Source organism: Phoenix dactylifera, unplaced genomic scaffold (assembly GCF_009389715.1).
Source record: "Phoenix dactylifera cultivar Barhee BC4 unplaced genomic scaffold, palm_55x_up_171113_PBpolish2nd_filt_p 000748F, whole genome shotgun sequence".
Lineage (NCBI taxonomy): Eukaryota > Viridiplantae > Streptophyta > Magnoliopsida > Arecales > Arecaceae > Phoenix > Phoenix dactylifera.
In genome coordinates, this window is record NW_024068120.1 from 89,314 (window position 1) to 114,145 (window position 24,832).

At 40.2% G+C, this 24,832-nt stretch overlaps 1 non-coding gene across 1 annotated transcript; it reads left to right on the forward strand.

The window, feature by feature from the left end:
* Positions 1–24,500: 24,500 nt before the first annotated feature.
* Positions 24,501–24,606, forward strand: LOC120107060. The gene has a single exon (XR_005509025.1). It is a non-coding gene; the product is annotated as a small nucleolar RNA R71 (small nucleolar RNA).
* The last annotated feature ends 226 nt before the right edge of the window (positions 24,607–24,832 follow it).

Genomic DNA, 24,832 nt, shown 5'->3' on the forward strand with positions numbered 1-24,832 from the left:
AATTTCAGAGTGAGAGATCATATAGAACTTAATCGTATAAATTTGCATCTAAAGATGAGACAAAGAATACTAAATGTAAAGTGGTATTAAACTTTGTGCTTCATTGAATATCTTTTGAAAGTTGGATTTTCATCTGTATTCATCGATAAATCATTTATTTCTGAAAATTTAATTGAAAAGGATTCCATCTGTCTTAGTTTCAAAAATTTATCTTGGAATCTACTTATGAGTTCTTATTGGCTTGCACTTTAGTGTTTCAATCCTGAGCTAATTCATTTTAATTGATTTTGATGCTATGATCTTTAAAGGAGTAAAAGAAAGTCTTTAAGAGAGCTCTAAAAGAACTTTCAAAGCCTTGAATTTTATGTATCCTACACTGCATAAATTCATGTTTTGGTATCTATGCCCCAATACTTTTATATCATGAAAGAACTTTGAAGTCATTAAGAATTAAGGATTCAACATAATCTTATGTTTTTCGAGTATATAAGTTTTGATCTTTATTTGCTCTTATACTATACTCTGAAAATTAATTAGATTGCTCTCATCTTGTTTTCTACTTAATATATATATATATATATATATATATATATAAAGGTGTTGAATTTTCATTCGTGCCTTCTTTGAATATTATTCTTGATACTCCTTAAAATAACTTGAAAAAGATTCCATCTACACTTGATTTGAAAAATATCTTTGGAATCTACATTTAGAGATCTCTTTTGGCTCACATCTTAAATGTCTCATTTCTAAAGCCAAACACATAGAAATAAGATATCATTTTATTAGGGATCATGTGCAAAATGGAAACATATGTATTGAGCATATATGTACTGAAAAACAATTAGCTGACATATTCACAAAACCCTTGAGTGAAGATAGAGTATGCACGCTAAGGAGGAAATTAGGCATATGTGATCCTTTTTATTGAAGAGATATAAAAGGGAGCAAGCAGTCTCATGATACATTCCTCCCATTTCTAAAAACCCATGAAACATGAGTCAAACTTGTAATCTATAGATTCCTTACTCATGTATCATTGTCTCAGAAAGAATTTGTAAGGATTGGAAGCAAGAAAAATTATTTGAAGCAAAAAGGAAGAGAAAGAAAAAATTTCTGAACTTGGGTCGACCCAACCCAGAATAGGGTCGACCCAACGTTGAGTCGACCCAAGAAAATTCTTGAGTCGACCCAACGTCGGGAACCTACTGTTAAAAGGGAGACCCGTGAGCTTTTTTAGGGCACTGTTTACCCTTTGTCCTCTTCCGAAAACCTTATTTCCCACTCTCCAATCTCCTCCAATCATCTCCAAACACTAGATTACTTCACGATCTTGGAGAAATGGGACCCAAGAGAGCCGTAGCCAAGCGATCCGGGAGAGTCTCACGGATCCAACATGCGAAAAGAGAAGCTACAGAGCCGACCTCCCCTCGCCACGTACACTAGGAGGATGAGGACTAGATCCCAGCCATTAGATACTCCCTAAGCTGATATTAGCATTTCTGTTTAGAGCCTAGGCTAGATATCTAGTTCTCATATGTATTTTGTGTTTATGATGTATCTTTAAACTTTGATTAAGGAACATTGTAATTGCTTTTGTTTATGGCATGAATGTACTAAAATGTTCCTATTTTGATCAATGAAGTTTGAATGTTTGTTATTTATTGTGTCTTTTCCCATGCACCTATTTGATGATAACAAAAAGGGGGAGAAGTAAAGAAAGAGTAATAAGAAGTTGAAGTAAAGAAAGAGAAATAACAAGGAGAAATAAGAAATTGTGTAAGAAAAGAGAAATTACTTGTAAAACAAATTGAAAATTATATAGGAAAGCATATACATTTAAGGGGAAGCAATTTGTAACAATGAAAATGATCAAATCAAAAATTTCTATCAAATTTCAGAATTTGGCACGCACCTTTCACATCTCGATACATAACCTGAAACTCATGTTTTATCTCAAATTTTTGGAGTTTTATCTTTAATGAATTATAAATGAAAGGGGGAGCAATTCAAAAAGTCAAATTGGCAACATTTGAATGATATAGGGGGAGACTTCACTCTTATATTTTGAAAAGCTGAATTTCAGCAAGTTAAGCCCTTTTAAAACTAATTTTAAGATAAGTATCAATAGGCTCATACTCTTTATTTTGTAATCATCAAAAAGGGGGAGATTGAGGATGATAGTGTTATTTTGATGATTAACAAGCAATTATCAAGAGTATGTTATAAGTTAATTCGATACTTCATTTATAATTCTGTTATTCTCAGTATATTTGTATAAATGCATTTCATTGTTTATTTGGATGAATCTAACCTTGAGTTGCAGCAAAGTGTGGATTGAGTCGACCCCAAGGTTGATTGGGTCGACCCCGGCACATCAAGAAAGCATTTGGCACACTTCTGCAAAAATGGCACAGATGAACAGTAAGTTGGGTCGACCCAAGGAAAGCATGAGTCGACCCAAACCTCAAGCCTCTCAAGGACTCAGGAAAATGGTTCTCTGGAAATACTGAGAGGGTCGACCCAAGATGAAGTTGAGTCGACCCAAGCTTGAGTCGACCCAAACAGTGAGAGGGTCGACCCAAAGACAATGACAGAATACATGACAGAAAAGGTTCTCTGGAAACCCTGAGAGGGTCGAACCAAGTAAAAGTTGAGTCGACCCAACTGAACCTTTAGTCGACCCAAAGAAATGTTGAGTCGACCCAAGTGAAGGAAGGCTGAAATGCAAGGTTCTGTGGTTCTGAGAGGGCCAACCCAAGAAAAGTTTGAGCTGACCCAAATCTGATGAACAGTGGTTTGGGTCGACCCAAGAAAAGTTTGAGCTGACCCAAATCTGATGAACAGTCATTTGGGTCGACCCAAGAAAAGTTTGGGTCGACCCAAGCACGGGCAGAAGCATAACGGCTAGTTGTGCAGAAGTGCTTTTTGGACTCCCAACGGCTATAAACGGCTAGTTTCTTCAATCCAACGGTCAGAAAGGACTATTTGGAGGTTGGAGAAGTATTTAAGAGGGAGTATTCATCAGAGGAAGCAAGCTTTGGAAAATCATCAAGTGCATTCAAGAGAAAACCCTAGTAAGGCAAGCTTCATCCAAGAGCTTCATTCAAGAGTAAAAAGAAAGTGGTTGAGCAGATTCCAAGAGTCATTAAGAGCTCCTTCCACCCTTGAAGAGTGAAGCATCCTTGACAAAGAAGAGAGAAGTCACATCAAGCGATAACTATTCTCTAAACTCTTCTTTGTAGATTATATTGTTATATTTGCTCATCTAGGAGTTTAAATCTTCTTCCTTTGTTTATTAAACTACTTGTAAAGGTTGGTTGGTTAGCCCGCAAAACCAACGGAATAGGTTGATTGGTGAACCCGGAAAACCAATTGTAAAGGTTCGTTGGTGAGCTCGTTAAACCAACATAGGTTCGTTGGTGAGCCCGTAAAACCAACATAGGTTGTTGGTAAGCCCGTAAAACCAACGTAGGTTGTTGGTAAGCCCGTAAAACCAACGTAGGTTGTTGGTAAGCCCGTAAAACCAATTGTGAAGGTTCGTTGGTGAGCCCGTAAAACCAACATAGGTTTTTGGTGAACCCGGAAAACCAAAGTGTAAAGGTTTTTGGATTGTGAGCCCGGAAAACAATCCAACTGTAATCCGCGGGATTATAGTGAATTCCCAAGGGGTCGCTTGGGGAGTGGACGTAGGTGCTAAGGAGAGCACCGAACCACTATACTTCTTGTTGTTTGCATTGTGATTTGTTTAAGTTCACTAACTCATCATTTAACACAAGTAAGATAGTTAAAATTAAAAGAAACCAATTCACCCCCCCCCCCTTTGGCTTGTCACCTTGGGCAACAATTGAGAATATAATTAGCAGTTCTTTTGAAGAGTCGAGTTATTCTGACCCATTAGAAAGATGTTTGGCTAATTTTGGTCAAGATTGTGAGTCAAGTCAAGAGGTTAATGCATTGTTAGATTCCATTCCTGTGATGGATACTAGCAGATGGGCCACCAAGTTTGAATCATTGCCTATTTCGGAATCTCAGCTAGTGTCATCCAATGTCAAACCTCCACAACTAGAACTTAAAGACCTTCCCGAAAACTTGAAGTATGCATTTCTTGGAGAAAACAAGACCTTACCTGTTATAATTGCATCGAATCTAACTAAAGAACAGGAAGAGAAGCTGTTAAGTATCCTTCGAAAGAATCAGGAAGCTATCGGTTGGTCTATAGCTGATATTAAGGGGATTAGTCCTTTTGTGGTCCAACATAAAATCCATCTAGAAGAAGATGCAAAAATTTCTAGAGAACCACAAAGGCGACTTAATCCAATCATGAAGGACGTAGTTCGAGCCGAGGTCATCAAGCTTTTAGATGCAGGGATTATATATCCTATTTCTGATAGTCAGTGGGTAAGCCCAGTTCAAGTCGTACCTAAAAAGTCTGGCATCACTGTGGTGAAAAATGATCACAATGAGTTAGTCCCTACTCGAGTCCAAACGGGATGGCGAGTATGCATCGACTATAGGAAGCTTAATGCCATGACTAGGAAAGACCACTTTCCTCTACCCTTCATCGATCAAATGCTAGAACGGCTAGCTGGCCACTCCCATTACTGTTTCCTCGATGGTTATTCTGGATATAACCAAGTCCCTATCGCACGTGAGGATCAAGAGAAAACCACATTCACCTGTCCTTATGGCACTTTTGCCTATCGTCGCATGCCTTTTGGGCTATGCAATGCACCAGCTACATTCCAACGGTTTATGATGAGTATTTTCTCCGACATGGTGGAGAAATTTTTAGAAGTTTTTATGGATGATTTTTCTGTATTTGGATCCAATTTTGATGAATGTCTGCACCACTTGACACTTGTTGTAGAACGCTGTAAAGAGAAAAACTTAGTTCTTAACTGGGAGAAGTGTCATTTCATGGTAGAATCAGGTATTGTTTTAGGACACATTGTGTCACAAAGGGGAATTGAGGTGGATAAGGCCAAAGTAGAATTAATTGCTAAATTGCCACCTCCCAAAACTGTTAGGGAAGTCAGATCCTTTTTAGGGCATGCGGGTTTTTACCGCCGCTTTATCAAGGATTTCAGTAAATTATCGAAACCCTTATGCGATTTGTTGACGAAAGATGCTACTTTTAATTTTTCGCCAATTTGTATAACTGCTTTCGAAAGACTAAAGTCTGAACTAACTATAGCACCCATCATAAGGAGTCCTGATTGGAGTCGTCCTTTTGAAATCATGTGTGATGCATCCGATTATGCCATAGGTGCTGTCTTAGGTCAGCGAGTAGAGAAGCTTCCCCATGTTATTCATTATGCGAGCAAAACTCTAAATGACGCCCAACTCAACTATTCCACCACTAAAAAAGAATTGTTGGCAGTTGTTTTTGCCCTAGATAAATTTCGTCCCTACCTGATTGGATCTAAGGTCCTTGTTTATTCCGATCATGCCGCTCTTAAGTACCTTCTCACAAAGAAGGATGCTAAGGCAAAGCTCATTCGTTGGATCCTATTGCTCCAGGAATTTGATCTCGAAATTCGAGATAAAAAGGGATCTGAAAATGTAGTAGCTGACCACTTGTCCAGATTGATTGTTGAGTCATCTGCAGAATCCTTACCTGTATCTGAAACTTTTCCGGATGAACAACTAATGATGATTTCCCATACCAATGTTCCATGGTATGCTGACATAGTCAACTACCTCGTTACTGAACAAATGCCCAGATCTTGGACCAAACAGGAGCAATTTCGCTTCCTAGCTCGTGTAAAATGGTATTTTTGGGATGAACCATACTTATTTAAATATTGCCCTGATCAGATCATCCGACGGTGTATCCCTGAATACGAACAAAGGAAAGTCCTTTCCTTTTGTCATGACCACGCTTGTGGTGGTCATTTCAGTGGTAAAAAGACGGCTGCAAAGGTTTTGCAGTGCGGATTCTATTGGCCCACACTATTTCATGACTCACACGAGTATTGCGAATCATGTGACCGATGTCAAAGACTAGAAAAAATTTCAAGAAAAAATGAGATGCCCCTGAACCCGATCTTAATTGTAGAAATCTTTGATGTTTGGGGTATTGATTTTATGGGTCCTTTTCCTATGTCATTTGGGCACCAGTACATACTCCTAGCTGTTGACTATGTGTCCAAGTGGATTAAGGCTATTGCATGTAAGACCAAATGATCATAAAGTAGTGATCAAGTTTCTTAAGGAGTCTGTCTTCGCTCGCTTTGGCACCCCTCGTGCTATCATTAGTGATGGGGGGAAACATTTTTGCAATAGAATTTTTAAAGCCCTTGCTAGGAAGTACAACATCACCCATAAGGTCGGTACATCATATCATCCACAAACGAGTGGACAAGTTGAGATTTCCAACAGAGAAATCAAGACCATCCTTGAGAAAACTGTCAATCCACCTCGAAAGGATTGGTCTCTTAGGTTAACAGATGCATTGTGGGCATATCGTACGGCCTACAAAACACCAATTGGAATGTCCCCATATAGGATTGTCTATGGCAAGGCTTGCCATTTACCTATCGAGTTAGAACACAAGGCCTATTGGGCAATCAAACGCTTAAATTTTGATCTCGACAAGGCGGGAGAACATAGAAAGCTTCAGCTCGACGAGTTTGAAGAAATTAGGAACGATGCTTACGAGTGTGTTAAGAAGTACAAGGATCGCATGAAAGTCATGCATGATAAAATGATTACTCGTAAAGAGTTTTACCAAGGACAAAAAGTTCTCTTATATGATTCTCGATTACATCTATTTCCTGAAAAACTTAAATCTCGCTGGACTGGCCCATACACAGTAGAGAAAGTACACCCGCATGGTGCAGTAGTAATATGCAACACCAAGGATGGTAGGACCTTTCAAGTCAATGGACATCGTTTAAAACCATACCTTGAGTATCTGAGTCCAGAAGTTGAGGAGACACTTCTGACCGACCCTGTCTATCATGAATGAATTAGAATTGTCTGGCTGAAGACATAAAACTTAGCACTCTTGGGAGGCAACCCAACATATAAATATCTTCTAAAAAAAAAAATTACTAACATGCAGGTTTGGGAGATTTTGCCCCAATTTTCAATTTACCCACCCATATCAGGTAACCTCTCCTCTGTCCTCTTACTGCTTTAAATTTTCTTTAACATTGAGGACAATGTTAGATTTAGGTTTAGGGGTATTTTTAAGCATTTGGAATTTTATTAAAAAAATTTAAATTTTCTTTTTAAAAAAAAATTACAACACACAAGGTATATAAAATCTAAGAGCCCAATGATCAGTCAGAAGTAATGCAAAGTGAGTTCTTTTTATTAAGTTCCTTTTAGTAAGTTGTAAGCTAATTAGTGCTTTGAATTTTACAACACATCTGGCCTGCATTTTCTAAGGTATAGGTTCAACATTGTGTTTAGAATATGGTAGCAACCTCGAATCCTGATGAACCATCTTTTTCTGATCCAAAAAAAAAAAAAAATTGGTGGATTTAGTCATGTACATCGAAAAGGGCTACCTATTGTCAAAGGTCAGCGGGCTTGTGATGAGGAACCCGAGCATAGGTCCGTAGGGGAGTCTTGATGCCCGACACCTCATGCCAACTGGTGTGAGAATTGTCGACTAATTGCTCGCTACATGGAGGAATCATCACAGGAGTAAAAGTGCACAATATATACATTATCATTTCTCTTTAATGCAAAAAAAAATGAAAAAAAAGGAAAAAATGTATATTGATCTTAAGAAAGACAATAGTGTGAAAGCCGTCGTTGTAAAAAATTTGAGTAAACTGGAATATTACAGATAAAGCCCATGAGGTATTAAAGTAAACATCCACAGCTCTCGAAATCCTGCAGATAAGATGATTTTGAATCAGCAAATAGGTCTTGTCCGACCAATTCTGGAAAACTACTAATATTAGCGATATTTTGGAGATCCAAAACCTTAGCTTGTACATGTCAAACTTCACTGAGCACTCAAGTATAAATAAGTCTTACAACTCCCTAACGGAAAACTTAATGACTTCAACTTAAATTGCATACTAACCTAGAAATTGGGCTACTTAGTAATTAAAACCTTGTGTGCTTTTGAAATTCTTATCAGTTATATATTTGAAATTAAACTTTTATTTAACAAACCAAATTTTATTTTGGGATTGAAGTTTGTGGGTAACTTCACTGCAAACCCTCACGAGACAACACTCGTCCACTAGGGTAACCTAGGGGTTTAACGGCTTGTTGCACGTGCTAAGTGCAATCGTAATGCTCTACGAAAGTGAGTCTTTATCTTAGTTCATGTATATTTATATATAATAAATAAAACTTTTGCACTCCTATTTTATCGTTGTCGCACTAAATTGCTAGAGACTAGCAATAAGCTGGTTGGGGGGTGTGATGAGAGCACAAAAGTGTAATCGTCAGACCATATTAATCAGTATTTTAGCTAATCATTAATAATAAAATTAACTAATTAATGTTTTATTTGTGCAAGTAGCCCAATCAGCTCGTTCCTCACATTGTGCTAGCCATCCCACGGTTCATCATCAGCATCACGTCTTCAACATGTAGCGATGTGCCAGCATCCGCGCCGTCCATCAGATCACCATCATCTTCACCTTCAATCCCAACGCCCCAAGCCACGACATCTCCTCCGCATCCAAGCGACCGTGCCAGCAACACCCGAAGAAGGAAGCCCGCGTCTCTAGCCCGTCCGCATCTCAAGCTCTTCTGGATTCCAGCCGTGGCATCCGTCCCAAATCCCAGCTCTTCCGTGATCTTCTCTTCCGCGATCCACCCAGCAGTCAGCATCCAAGCTCCCGCTTCCAATCCAGCGCCCAAAGAAGGAAACCATCTGATCTTCTTCCGTTCACGCCATCAATCCCGGAATCCCAGCCATCAACAGCCACCGTGCCAGGCCGTCCGCATCCTCCGCGTCCTCACCGCGTCTGCCATCTTCCTTCCCCATTTGACCATTCCGGCCATGGCATCCCTTCCAAATCCTCCACACCATCACCACGATCGCAGCCAGCAAATCTCGAATCCCAGCTCGCTCCTCTCCAAATCCTCCGTGATCCACGGCTCCTCCCAGCAAAGATCCCAGATTACTTCCCTCTTTCGTGGTCCCAGCAGCACCCGAAGAAGGAAGCCAGCGTCCCCACCTTCTGCTTCAGCTCCCAGCATTGCGCCCGAGCCGGATTCGAAATCCCTCTTCCGTGATCCGGCAATCCCGCACCGCGTCTGCGCCCCCCTTCCATGATTCCATTTCAAGTGACTCCGCGGCTATAAGAGGAGAAGGAGGAAGAGGAGGGGAGGGGAGAGCTTGGTGCTGGGTTGAGGCAAAGAAACAGAGGAGTGCTCGGTTGGGGTCGGTTCCAAAGAACAGACGGGGGTCCAAGGGGGAAGAGGGAGGCCATCGGTTTGGGGTTGGAGGTTAAGAAACAGAGGAGCTTAGAGAGGTGAGCTCGCTGGGAGAGAAGAAAGAAAAAGAAAGAAACAGAGCATTGCTCTGTTCTTTTGGAGAAGAAAGAAAGAAAAAAAAATAGTATTTTATGTTGTTCCACCGTGGGAGAGAAAGGGAGAAGTGTTCTTTTTGATTTTTGTTATTTCTTTTCTTTATTTTATTTGCAGAAGAAAGGCAGCATCAAGCCACCAATCTTCATTTCTACCTTTGTAATCAATTTATTTTTATGAAATCTAGCAAAATTTCTTTCATGCAATCCCTGTTCTAGGTTCAAGTTAATTTCTGTTTTCTTTTTATGAAATCTTTTAATGCAATCCATTAATTTTTCTTTTATGCAATTCATGTTTTAGGTTAAGTTTAATTCCTGCAGTTTGTTCTATGCATTCAAAAATTCTCATTTTAGTTGCAATCTATGAAATCTTCTTTCATGCAGTCTATGTTCCAGGCTTCAATCCCCCTAAGCACTGTTTTCATCCATTTTAATTTATGCAAAAACTCTTCTTTGATTAATAAAAATAAATGCTTTTCGAATTTAAGTAACTGTCTTTCTGTTAATTTCAATTAGAAAATATTCGACATCCTCATAATAATGTTTTTTTTCTTTTATCATTCAAAAATCGATTTTGAATCCGAGTGAACGTTTTTATTTTTAAGCAACTCCAATCGCCTCCCTGTGGATCGACCTCTTACAATCACTATTCTTCGAGTAGAACAGGTAAGAGTAAATTAAATTTAAACTTTGTTTGTCGGTTCTAACAACGATCTGTTTAGCATATTTTTAAGTAAACAGAAAAGGATGAACACTTTGGTCCATGGGTCCATGGGTCCACAGGTTATTAAAAGTTGAATTTGCGTCAGCCGGTTCAATCAAATGGGTTAGCCTAATTGATTCACTTGGTTCTAAACCAAATTGATGGCCCAATTAAATGATTTTTGACCCGAAAAAATTCCACCTCAGTCCGACTCATGGGAGGTTCAATTGGGTCCAGTCTCGGCTCAATCCAAGTCCGACTTAGATCAAAACAAATACGAAATTGAATCCCAACTAATTCGTGATCGAGCCCAATTACACTAATTGAGACCCAATCAAATCCAATCTCAACAATTGAGTCCTGATCATGTTTAATTACATTAATTGAAACTTGATCGACCCTGAATACAGACTTAATTAGTTATTCATCCATGAAATTTAGCATGTCCCTCATGTTCAGTGCTAGCTGAACATAGATAGAACCAAATTCCAAATGACCCACAATTTAATTCTTACTTAGCTTCCTACTTAGCTTGATTAATGTGCGTGACTCCAATAGGTTCGAACACTAAGCCGGTAGTACATGGACTACTTCATGCACTAATCGAGGTGACCATCTAGCAATGATACCCGACATCCGGATAGGTCGAATATGCAAAGCAACATTCAAGAACCTAGACGTATCGTTGTTGCATAATTCATCCCTATGACCATCGATGCTCAAGATGACCTCAGAGTGGACTGTCGAACTCTGGGTCCGGTCATCCATAGTGTATTTCAATTAATCAAATCAAGTGACCTATCACTTGGTTTACTCTAGCCAAGGTTTTACTGAATTGAAATACAGCGAGACATCAACTCCTAAAATCTGGAGCGGTCAATCCCATCTTGACTCATACACAGACTTCGCGAATACTTGACTGCACCCAGCATCCTTCCGATCCCTGAATTAGAAATTCAGGTCGTCCAGTGCCTAAGTACAGTGAGTTGCTTGCAAGTCACCGTGACAGTCTCAGGTCTAAGGGGTACTTATGCCCATACGCTTTGCGAGCTAACTCCCGATAGTGGAGTGCTATGCAGGTGAGTCACTGTTCAGTGACGATGTACTCCTACATCTCACCTGTATGCCATACAGTGTCTCCACACTCCTTGGTTTAAGAGGACAACCAACTAAATGGCACATAACGACCTATACTTGACATAGCTATCGTCCAATTGATAGCTCATCATTTGGTCGCGAATTGATTTAAGGACTAAATGATAAAACCTCTTTTATCCACTAAATTAGTCCTAAGGACTTCATCACAATACACAGGAGTTCAATTTGAAGATGCAACACTTGTGATGAATAGAAAATTGCCAGAATAAATTTTTATTCATTTTAATAAAACATATACATAATCCAATTTCTTACAATTAAAAAATTGGCTTTGGGACACAATTCCCAACAGTATTTAAGTCCCATTTTTTCAAGATGGACTTCTAATTTCTTCTGACTTAGCTGCTTAGTGAATGGGTCCACCACGTTATTAGTGGAGTCTACTCTTTGCACCTCTACATACTTCTTTTCAAGGTAGTCGTGAATTAGATGAAATCGCCGCTCTATGTGCTTGGACTTCTGGTGAGACCTCGGCTCCTTAGCCAGTGCTATGGCGCCGTTGTTGTCGCAGAAAAGGGTATGGCATCTGATGACATGACTCCTAGTTCTTCGACAAACTTCTTGTACCAGAACGCTTCCTTCGCAGCATCCGATGCAGCAATATACTCTGCTTCCATGGTAGAATCTGCAATAATCGGTTGCTTGGAACTTTTTCAATTTACCGATCCTCCATTGCATAAGAATACATATCCTGATGTAGACTTTCTATCATCAGGGTCAGTCATGAAGTCTGAATCAGTATATCCTTCTATCTTTAACTCTGTGCCTCCCCTAAAGACCAAAAATATATCCTTAGTCCTTCTCAAGTACTTAAGGATATTTTTCACAGCTATCCAGTGCTCTCCGTCTGGATTCGACTGATATCTGCTCGTGACACTCACAGCATGTGCTATATCAGGTCGAGTACATAGCATGGCATACATGAGGCTCCCTATTGCCGATGCATAAGGGATCCTACTCATGTGCTGAATCTCTTCAGATGTTTTGGGGCACATCTTCTTGGAGAGATTTATCCCATGCCTTAGGGGTAACAATCCTCTATGTACATTTTCTGAACCTCTTCAGCACTTCGTCATAGAGTTTTCCATGCTGAACCTCTTCAACACTTCCTCTATATACATTTTCTGTGATAGGCCAAGCATCCTCTTAGATCTATCTCTATAGACCTTAATTCTCAAAATATAAGATGCTTCACCTAGGTCTTTCATGGAGAACTTCTTAGACAACCATAACTTGACCGATGTGAGCATGGGAATATCATTCCCAATCAGAAGTATATCATCTACGTACAATACGAGAAATACTATAGCCCTTCCACTGACCTTTTTGTACACACATGGTTTCCTTTTCGTTCTTGATGAAATCAAACGATTTGATCACATCATCGAAACGAGTGTTCCAACTCCGAGATGCCTGCTTTAGTCCATAAATGGATCTTTGCAGCTTGCAGACCTTGTGATCACCATCACTGGAAGTGAAACCCTGAGGCTGTTCCATATAGATATCTTCCTCAAGATATCCATTAAGGAATGCAGTTTTCACATCCATCTGCCATATCTCATAATCATTGTCACGATTCGGACCCGGATCCGCGACACGGCCGTGCTATTGCCGACTACCGCCTACAATAGTACGAAGCCTCATAATCACATAACAGGGTAGTCAAACTCGTCAACTATCATATATAATATTATCAGTATAACTTTCTGGATAGTTCAGGGTATAGAGCTTCTAAAACAGCTTATGTATACAAAAGGTATGTTTTACCCAAAAGTAAGAAGCCCTGATACAAAAAGAAAAGTGTCTCTGACCGCTATCCCTCGCAGTGATCTGAAAGAAAAACATACATGAACGGGTACGAGCTACACGGCTCAGTAAGTAATCATGCATAGTCTTACCGGATCAAACATAATGCTAAATATATTTATGCAGGATTTGAGAAGCTGACATGTACATCAAATACAATTTTTCATATATATACAATATACTCAAACTGAGCTGTAAATCGATGCATGTACAATTGTGCAATTTCATAAATATGATTATACATCATAATTTGTGCCATTATTCTATGATTTGAAATCTACACTCTCAGACTTATAGCTACGGCCGTACTTAACTCCCACGGCAAGGATCGTTAGCCAGTTATTCTCCCTCACTGGTGGGGTCCACATGCTCAGTTATTCTTACCCACTGGCGGGGGCCATCCATAGCATCTGAGAGTTCATAAATAATAACTTTCGTAAATCATATTTTATAAGTAGAGTTCCATGATTTGAAATCGACAATCTCAGATTTATAGCTACCGCCGTACTTAACTCCCACGGCAAGGATCGTTAGCCAGTTATTCTCCCCCACTGGCGGGGTCCATATGCTCAGTTATTCTTACCCACTGGCGGGGGCCATCCATAGCATCTGAGAGTTCATAAAAAATAACTTTCATAAATCATACTCATAAGCAGAGTAAAAACTCATTAATAGCATCTTAAACGACTAATCTCATGTTCAACCCCCAAACACTATTTTTAATGTAATCACAACATCATAATTCATGTAGTGCATAATTTAGAATGCATCAATAACACTTTATAATTTCTACAAACAAAGCATTCCCATAATCTATAAAATGATAAGATTAGGGCAAATTTCTTACTTTTTTTTTTAATAAATCATATACACAATTTATGTTGCTTGAATAATACTTGTTCACCTTATAAAACGTGATACATGATCTACAATAAGATTAAGACAAGTTACTTACATACATGATCCATCCTAAGATTAAAACAAGTTAACTACCTTTAATTTGCTTTCCAATTCCTTAAATCCGAGTGACAAATTCTCAATCACCTAAAACAATATCATAAGGATCACATTATTCCTTATTCATTTATTATATAATTTCTCAGTTCATCATACTATGAACTTACTTGCCTGGATCCCATCCAAGGATCTAGCCCAAGTTCAATTTACCCAATTTGGAGCCTTTGGGCTCGGTTTAAAACTAGATGGGGTTCATATAGGTCAATTGGGCTTTTAATTAAGGAATTGGGCTTGAGTCAGGGTCAGCCCGAGGCCAATTTGGTCTCAAATTAGTTGAATTGGGCTTAAATTGGGCCTGATTTATATTCAATTGGGTCTGCTAGAACTAACCCAGCTTAATTGGGTTCGGATCTGACCCAATTTAAAGCTTAGGCTCGTCCAGACTTAGCCCAGTCTAATTGGGCTCGGGTTTAGTCAAATTTGGCTAAACCCATTTCGTTTTATTGGGCTTAACGGGTTTCGGACCCGAACCCAGATTTGACCCGATAGGGTCTTTTCTCTTTCTTTTTCTTTTTTTTTCTTCTTTCTTTTCCTTTTCTTTTTCTTTTTAAAAGTGGCAGCCTCGACCCGAGCGGAAGTGCGATGTGTCTGGAAACTCGGGATCGTAAATGGATTCGGGTACCGATGGAGCAGAAGTAGACCCTTCCCCCGCCATAATAGCACCACCTAGCTTCGCTGGCTTTGCCACTGATCTCGATTTGAAGCTCGAAAAGTGAACCTGTTTGCCCAACAAAACCTGGTAAAGGGGGGATCAGCAAGACAGATTGATTAGGTGATTAGTCGATTATCCGACCTCCGTTCAAGACTCACACTCCTTGGCGGACTGGAGATAATGGTACCCCGACCATGCCCAAAGGAAAGGGGGGTGAAAGCGGTATCAAAGCGAGACAACATAAGTCAATTCTCCTAGTTCGACATGAAAAGACGATGTCCTAACCACTGGACGAAAGGGACCAAAAAGCAATTCTCCATATACCTCAGCTCCGAGAGTAGTGCTTGCTTGATCGGAATCTATTCTATAATTGAATTTCTTTTCTTTTCTTCCTTGTTTCTTCCCGAACCTTCCTTTCCTTCTCTCTTTTCCTTTCTTTCTTCTCTTCTCCTCCCTTTCTTCTCTTCTCCCGATCTCTCTTTTCCTTCCCTCTCTTCTTTTCTTTCTTCTCTTCTTCCGATCCCTCTTTTCCTTCCCCCCTTTCTTCTCCCGCGAAAGGAGGAAGGCGAGCTCGGGATGAGGGTGACGGAGTTCTCGGGAGGCTAGCCGAGGCCGGCGGCACCTACGGCGTTCCACCCTTCTCCCGCGGAGGAGAGACACGCCGGGAGAGCCAGAGGCGTCGCTGGATGCCCACGGCCGCTCCCCACGATGGTCGTGGCGCTCACGGCCGGCTGCAACGCCGCGGTGCTCGCGGCCGGGGCCAGCGGCGCCGGCGATGCTCGCGGCCGCACGCGGTGAGCCATGTTTCTTCCCCTTCCTTTCTCTCTTTGTTTCTTTCTTTGTTATCTTGAATAAATTAGGAGAGAAGGCATGGGGCTTACCTAGCTTCCAGGGTGCCGGTGACGCTCGCGGCCGCACGCGGTGAGTCTTCTTCCTTCCCCTTTCTTTTTCTCTTTATTTCTTTCTTTCTTTGTTATCTCGTATACATCAAGAGGAGAGAAGGCAGGGTGGTTTTGGGATTTCTTAAGCGGTAGTCACCGCTTTAGCAGCACTGCTTCAGCGGCACCCGGTGCCGACAGCTGGACTCCTCTGTCCTCTCAATTAACATGAGGTGGCAGCCCTCAAATGGGCTGCCAATGATCGGTTTTTTCAATTTCAAAAGTAAACCTCGCAATAGCACGTATCCTGTAGGATAGTGATTACGGGTGTCGGTCCACAGGGATTGAAGAATAAGTTATTTTTCTTTTAAAAATAAATCAAGAAGAAGGATTTGCTAACTTGATTTAACTAAATTAATCTATGAATACGAATTGAAAGTAGATAGATCTAGGGTTTGGAATCCACCGCATAGCATTGCATTAGGGACTGTGATCTTAATTTTTATCTTTTGGAAAGGCATGCAAATTGGCTACAAGCCTTCTAAAATAAAAACATAAAGAGTGTTAGGAAGATCCATCTTCGGTGTAGCATGAAGTGTCTACCTAAGTATGCTAATCTAGGATGCAGCACACTTCATCTTCCTAGGCATGAATCATCTTAGACTACTTTAGCAAACATGATTAGTAACTAGCATGCTCAAAGTTTAAATATCATAAAGGAATATTTCATTGAAAATAAGAATTTAAACAAGCTCCAAAATAATAATAATAATAAGAACTACAATGCCCTGATACATTGCTAGGGCTTCATCCAGCCCTAGACTAGGTGTTCAGCCGCGCATGGTGGCCGGATGTCCTTCCATCTTCAAATGAAAGCCTTCACCTCCCATTCTTCCAAAAATAACACAAACTATTCTCTTTCCCCCCTTTTTCTCTCTTTTTTTATTTCTTTTACTTTCTTTTCTCTCGGCTGGTGGCTTCTTCTCTTCACCGAAACACGGGTCTCCCCTGTTTTTTTCTTCTCAACCGAGCTCTCCCTCCCACCGAACGCCTCAGCCCCTTTTATAGTGGATCAATGGCGTCAATCCGTGGAATGGCTGGATCTTGGGAGGGATCCGTGGAGCGCCGGATTGATTGTAGATGGCTGGAAATGAAGTTGGCCGCTAGATCGACGGGAGGCGGAGGGAAGAAGATGAGATGGCCGCGGGATCGATGGGAGGTTGATGCGGAGTGGCTGGATCTCGGAGAAGCCGGGGACTGAGCTGTAGATAAATGCCGAGCTGGGTTTCCGGCTGTTGGGAGCCGATCACGGCTTGGTGCTAGGGATGAATCCGGACGGAAAGACGTTGCAGGTGTTCAGGTGCTGGGCGATTGTTGGATCGGAGGCGTTATGATCGGAAGAAGAGGCGGGGGATCCGGTCGCTGGCTGCACCGCGTGGGACTCGTGGCCGGAACGGGCTGATTTGGAGGAATTGATTCTCGACGGTTGGACCGGCTCGTTGATTGCAGCGGAGGAGTGGTCGTCGGCGGAGCATCCGAGAATGAAGACGATGCCATAGGTGGATGCGAAAGATGCCCGGCTGATTTCCCTCTTGGATTTGGCACGCGGCTGATGGAAGATCGGGTTGTTTTGATGGAAGGAAATGAGTGAGGCGGGATCACGAAAAGGATGGATAACGGGAGGAAGGAGATAAACAGTGAAAGAGTTTTATATATTTTTATTATTATTATTATTATTATTACTACATTATTTCTCACTGTTCATGTGTACAGTGTTTTTTTACGGGACACTGTTCATATGAACAGTGAATAAGTGATTCTCCCCGAAATTATTTTTATTTATTTTATTATATTCATTATTTCCCTTTTTTTGTTTTAAATTTATAAATTTTATATGGAGGTAGGTAAGGAATTGGTTGGGAATTGACTTTGGGTTTGAGGTGGGTCATGATAGTTGACTTGTCCTTGAGCCCATTGTCATTTAAATTTAATTCTTGCTAAGCTGCTTCAGATTGAACTCGACTAGACAAGACTAAAAACAGGACCGTGACCTAATAAAAAAGGTTAATCAAACCTCTGCCCCATACAAAATAAATTATAACTTTCGATCGAATCAGGACCAAAACCCATTTAATTATAACCTTAGCTTGACTACAATTCTATCAAGTTACTAAACCGGGTCAACACAATCTCCTCCTTATATGTTTTCATGAAAGATTACAACCAGGAGAGAGACAAGTTCAAAGTCTGTTTTGAGAAAAGAATTATTTACCTCTTACCATATTTTAAATTTATTTCAATGTTTATTCAATTTCATGGTAAAGTATGTATTTATTAGTTTAAGAACATTGATAAGTGCTATGAAAAGATAACTAAATTATAAATTATTCAGCACTTATCACACCCCCAAACCTATGTTTTGCTAGTCCTCGAGCAAAATAAAACTAGAAAAGAAGAATTTTAACTCACTTTCGCAGGCATCGCGGTTACATTTACCATATGTAACAAGGCTTTAAACCCCTAGGTTACCCTAGTGGACGAGTTGTAGTCTCGTGAGGATTTTCAGTGAAGATACCCACAAACTTCAATAAATCATTTATCATTATTGGTATAATTAATTTCTTTTTTTTTTTAAATCAATTGATCTATGAGGTGAAAATCAAATTCCAAATGCATACTAGCTAAGAATTTTGAAAACTCTCTTCTTCTTCTTCTTCTTCTTCTTCTTTTTTTTAATCAAATTTAAGATACATAAATGATAAGAATTTCAAAGCACACATGGTTTTATTTACTGAGTCAGCCCAAATCCTAGGTCAAGATGCAATTCAAGTTGAAGTCATTAAGTTTCCGTTGGGGAGTTGTAAGACTTATTTATACTGGAGTGCTTGGTGAAATCTGGACCGTACACAAGCTAAGGGTTCGGATCAACAAAATATTGCAAAGACTAGTAGTTTTCAAGGATTGGTCGAAAGGACCTGTTCACTGATTCAAAATCATTTTATCTGCAGGATTTCGAGAGTTGTGGATATTTACTTTAGTACCTCACGGGCTTTATCTGTAATATTCCAGTTTACTCGAACTTTTACAACGACGGCTTTCACACTATTGTCTTTTTCAAGGTCAATATAGAGTTGTTTTTTTTTTGTTCCTTTTTATATATATATTGTGCACTTTTACTCTTGTGGTGATTTCTCCGTGTAACGAGCAATCAGTCGACAACTCTCACACCAGTTGGCATAAGGTGTCGGGCATCAAGACTCCCCTACGGACTTATGCTTAGAGTCCTCATCACAAGCCCACCTGACCTTTGACAATAGGTAGCCCTTTTCGATGTTCCTAACTAAATCCTTTTTATTTTTTTTTATTTTTTTTTGGATTATATAAGTATGATTCATCAGGGTCCAAGGTTGCTACTATACTATCAATATAATGTTGAGCCTAGACCTTAGAAGTGTCGGCCAGTGTGTAGTGAAATTCCGAAGTATTAATTAGCTTACAACTCCCTAAGAGAGACTTAATGAAAAGAATTTAAATTTGTATTACTTCCAACTAGTTATTGGGCTTTTTAGATTTTATATACCTTGTGTGTTTAGCATTTTTGCATTAATGTATAGAAATGAGGTTTTATTTTTTTTTAAAACAAAAATCTTTTTTTAAAATTTTTTTTATTATTATTATTTTATAAAAAACGAAAATGAACACATTTTTTTTAAAGATATTTTTATTTTTTTATTTCTTTTGATAAACCTGACATTATGAAGTGAAAACGAATGCAAGAGATGCAAACAAAACAAAAAATGAAAAAAAATACTTAAAAATACCCCCAAATCTAAACCTAACATTGTCTTCAATGTTTAAAGAAATCTAAGAGAATTGGGTCGCCTCCCAACAAGCGCTAAGTTTATTGTCTTCAGCCAGACATGGTGCATCCTTAATTATTTTGATAAATAGGGTTCGTCAAATTAAGGGATTCGATCAATTGCCCATCGGTAACACAGTCCACATAAGGTTTTAACCTTTGACCATTGACTTTTAAAATATGTCCACCATTGAGGTGTTGGATCTCTACTGCACCATAAGAAAAAACCTTTTTCACTACGAATGGTCCATCCCACCTAGAGCGAAGTTTACCCGGGAAGAGTCGCAACTTTGAATTGAATAGCCAAACCTTTTGACTAGGTTCAAAGGACTTACGGTTAATATTTTTATCATGAAAAGCCTTAGTCCTTGCTTTATAAATTTTAGCATTTTCATAAGCCTCATTGCGCAATTCTTCAAGTTCACTTAGTTGGAGTTTTCGGTGAGGACCAGCTACTGCCATATCTAAGTTAAACTTTTTGATAGCCCAGAAAGCTCTATGTTCAAGTTCTACGGGTAAGTGACAAGCTTTTCCAAAAACTAATCGGTAGGGAGACATGCCAATAGGAGTTTTGTAGGCAGTACGATAGGCCCAGAGTGCATCATTTATCCTTTGAGACCAATCTTTCCTATCGGGACGTACCGTTTTCTCTAAGATGTGTTTTAACTCCCTATTGGACACCTCGACTTGTCCACTCGTTTGGGGATGATATGGGGTAGCAACTTTGTGGGTGATGTTATATTTGCGAGCCAAAGCCTCAAAAGACCGGTTGCAAAAATGAGATCCCCCATCACTGATGATGGCTCGGGGTGTGCCAAAACGACAAAAGATGTTTTCATGTAAAAATTTAATCACAACCTTGTGGTCATTAGTTTTAGTGGCGACAGCTTCTACCCATTTTGAAACATAATCAACCCCTACAAGAATATATTCGAAACCAAAGGATGGTGGAAAAGGGCCCATAAAGTCAATACCCCAGACATCAAATATTTCTACAATTAAAATAGGATTGAGAGGCATCATATCTCTACGGGAGATGGTACCCATCCGTTGGCACCGTTCACAAGTTTGGCAAAAGTTATGGGCATCTTTGAAAAGAGTGGGCCAATAAAATCCACTCTGTAAAACTTTTGCTGCAGTTTTTCTACCCCCAAAATATCCCCCACAAGCTTGTGAATGGCAGAATGAAAGAATACTTTAAAATTCGCATTCGGGGACACATCGGCGGATTACTTGATCAGGATAATACTTGAAGAGATCGGGATCATCCCAATAATAGAACTTTACTTGTGAAAAGAATCGGTTCTTGTCTTGAGTTGACCAATCATCAGAAATTCGTCCTATGGCAAGGTAATTTACTATGTTTGCAAACCATGGCATTTTCATTCCTTGTACCCCAAATAATTGTTCATCCGGGAAAGCATCATGTAAGGGTGAGGTATTCTTAGAGGGTTCAAGAAGAATCCTAGATAAGTGGTCTGCTACGACATTTGCAGTTCCTTTCTTGTCACGAATTTTTAGATCAAATTCTTGTAGTAAAAGAATCCATCGAATCAGATGGGGTTTGGTGTCCTTCTTTGCAAGAAGGTGTCGAAGGGCAGCATGATCAGTGAATACGGTAACCTTAGATCCTAATAGGTAAGATCGAAACTTGTCTAGCGCGAATACTACAGCTAGCAATTCTTTCTCAGTGGTGGTGTAGTTCAATTGTGCATCTGAGAGTGCTTTACTAGCGTAGTAGATGACATGAGGTACCTTATCTAGCCATTGCCCTAAAACTGCCCCAATGGCATAGTCGGATGCGTCACACATTAATTCAAATGGAAGGGTCCAATTAGAGGGCCGTATGATAGGTGCAGTGGTCAATTTCGAGCGAAGATTTTCAAATGCCTCCTCGCATGCTTTATCAAAGACAAAGGGAGTGTCCTTGGCCAAAAGATTGCACAAGGGTTTGGAAATCTTACTGAAATCCTGAATGAAGTGACGGTAGAAACCAGCATGGCCAAGGAATGATCGGATTTGTTTCACAGTTTTGGGTGGGGGGAGATTGGAAATAAGATCGACTTTGGCTTTATCTACTTCAATGCCCCTCTTGGACACGATGTGTCCTAAAACTATGCCTTCTTGAACCATGAAATGGTTCTTTTCCCAACTTAATACTAGGTTGGTCTCCTTACATCTTTTCAAAACTAAGGTCAAATTGTTCAGACAATCATCAAAAGATAGGCCAAAAACTGAGAAATCATCAATGAACACTTCTAGAAAGTTTTCCACCATATCTGAAAAAATGGCCGTCATGCATCGTTGAAAGGTTGCGGGTGCATTGCATAGTCCAAAAGGCATCCTCCTATATGCAAATGTCCCAAATGGGCAAGTAAAGGTGGTTTTCTCTTGATCGTCCGGGTAAACAGGTACTTGATTATATCCAGAATAACCATCTAAAAAACAGTAGAAACCTTGACCAGCCAACCGTTCCAAAATTTGATCTATGAAAGGTAGAGGGAAATGGTCCTTCCTAGTCATTGAATTAAGTTTTCTGTAGTCAATGCATACGCGCCAACCCGTGGTTGTGCGTGTTTGTATCAATTCTCCTTCCATATTTTCAACCACAGTGATACCTGATTTCTTGGGTACCACTTGTGTCGGACTCACCCACTTACTATCAAAAATTGGATAAATGATTCTGGCATCTAATAACTTCACCACTTCTTTCTTGACTACCTCCTTCATATTAGGATTGAGTCTTCTTTGCATTTCTTGGGTGGGCTTTGCATCATCTTCGAGATGAATTCGATGCATGCAAACAGAGGGGTCAACCCCTTTCAAATCGGCTATAGACCATCCTATGGCATGTTTATTCTCTTCTAGCACCCTTAAAAGTTTACCCTCCTGTTCAGTAGATAAGTTGGCCGCGATGATTACAGGGAGGATATCTTCTGGTCCTAGAAAGGCATACTTAAGAGTTGTCGGAAGTGGCTTTAACTCAAGTTTAGGTGGAGAATCAATGGAAGGACAAAGTGGTGCGCTAGCAATAGGGAAAAGAGGTTCAGGTCGGATCTTCCAAGGAAGGGAACACATGGGAGATTGATTGTCGAGTAAGATGTTAACTTCTTCTATGGCCTTGTCTATATCAAAGTTGTCAATGTCAAAATGGGCCAAACATGCCTCTAAGGGGTCATCTGCTAAGATATAGGGAAGGGCTTCCTCTACAAGATCATCCATTTCGTCAATTAGGCAACACTCGTCTTCCCTCACATGTTGGTCAGCGGCATGAAATACATTCAACTTAATTTTCATGTTCCCAAATGATATATCCATTGCCCCAGTTCTACAGTTAATACAGGCATTGGCTATCGCTAAAAAGGGACGACCAAGAATGACAGGGATTTGTTTTTTAAGGTTGGGCACATGTTCCATGTCAAGAACGATAAAGTCTACTGAAAAATAGAATTTGTCTACCTTGACAAGAACATCTTCAATCATCCCCCTTGGCATCTTCACCAATCGATCAGCCAATTGTAAAGATACCGAGGTAGGTTTCAATTCACCCAACCCAAATTTTTCATAGACTGAATAGGGTAGAAGATTCACACTTGCCCCTAGATCTAAGAGTGCTCGGTCGATGGAGTTATTTCCTATGACACAGAAAATAGTGGGGGCACCAGGATCTTTGAACTTTGGAGGGGTGTTGTGTTGGAGAATGGAACATACCTGCTCAGTTAGGAGGACCTTTCTAGGCACATGTGTTCTAGATTTCCGCTTTTGGGTGCAAAGGTCTTTGAGAAATTTGGCATAGGAGGGAACTTGTTTGATGGCGTCAAGGAGTGGGAGGTTGATTTTAACTTGTTTGAAGACCTCCATCATCTCTTCTAATGAAGTTCCCTTCTTGCCAAAGGGAGAGGGTGCATTAAGTGCTTCAGGGAATGGAGCCTTTGGAATGTGGGTTGTGGCAGATGGTGGACTAGCTGAAGAAGGTTTTGGGTTTTCATGTGATATATTCTTCTCTTCTTCCTCTCCTTCCTTATTGTTACCCTCCCCAACCTTATTATCTATTATACGTCCACTCCTTAGGGTAGTCAAAGCATTAGCTTGCTCATGATTTAGTCGAGTTTCTTGAGCCACGTATTGTCCCCTAGGATTACTCATTGGTTGACTTGGAAGCTTACCTTCCTCTCGCTTGTTTAATGCATTAGCTAGTTGACCCATTTGGAATTCTAGCTTAGCAATTGATTGCGTGTGAGAGTGCAATAGTTGTGTGTTTACCTCCAAACCTTGAAGGGCAGTCAACACCTTCTCCTCAAAGGCTGTATTTCTTTGGGTTGGAGGAGGAGGATGCTGAAATTGAGTTGAGGGACGGTAGAGATGAAAATTCTGAGGGTTTTGAAAATTTTGGGAGAAGGGTTGGGAAGTATTAGAAGCTTGCTGCCTCCAAGAAAAATTTGGATGATTCCGCCATCCCGGATTATATGTATTGGAAAATGGATCATTACCCGGTCTGGGCTGTGTTTGGGCAGCATTGATGTGTTCTTGCACGAGTTCGGGATATTGGGGTGCTGAGGGGCACTCATGAATAGGATGCGATGGGCTAGAACAGATAGCACACACTTGTGCTTGGGAAGAGCTCACGACATGTCCTCCTATCATTAGTTGGTCAATCTTATGGGACAATGCATCTACCTTGCTAGACAGGTCCATAGAATGACTTATTTCACAAATGGCCCCTTTTCTTTGAAAATTCGGGGATGCTTGACGAGAACATGAAGCATGGTGGAGGAAGTTTTCATTAAGATTTTCAAATAGTTGCCATGCTTCATGCTCATTTCAAAGCATGAAAGTCCCCCCGCATGCAGCATCGATCATCTGACGGTTTCGTTCCGTCAAACCGTCATAGAAACATTGCACTAGCTGCCACTTAGGTATTTGATGATGAGGGCATTTACGGATTAGGTCCCGAAATCTCTCCCAAGTTTCATGAAATTCTTCTCCCTCGGTTTGGGAGAAGCTTGTAATGGCACGTCTAAACTGGTTCGTTCTTCCTATAGAAAAGTATTTTTTAAGAAATTTTTGTTGCATTTGATCCCAAGAACGAATTGAGTTAGCTTCTAAAGAATTCAGCCATTGTTTGGCTCTATCTTTAAGGGAGAAGGGGAATAACCTAAGTTTCAGGGCATCATCAGTGAAGTTCTGAATCTTGACAGTGGTGCAAATCTCAAGAAATTCATCTAAATGTTTGTATGGGTCTTCGTTGGT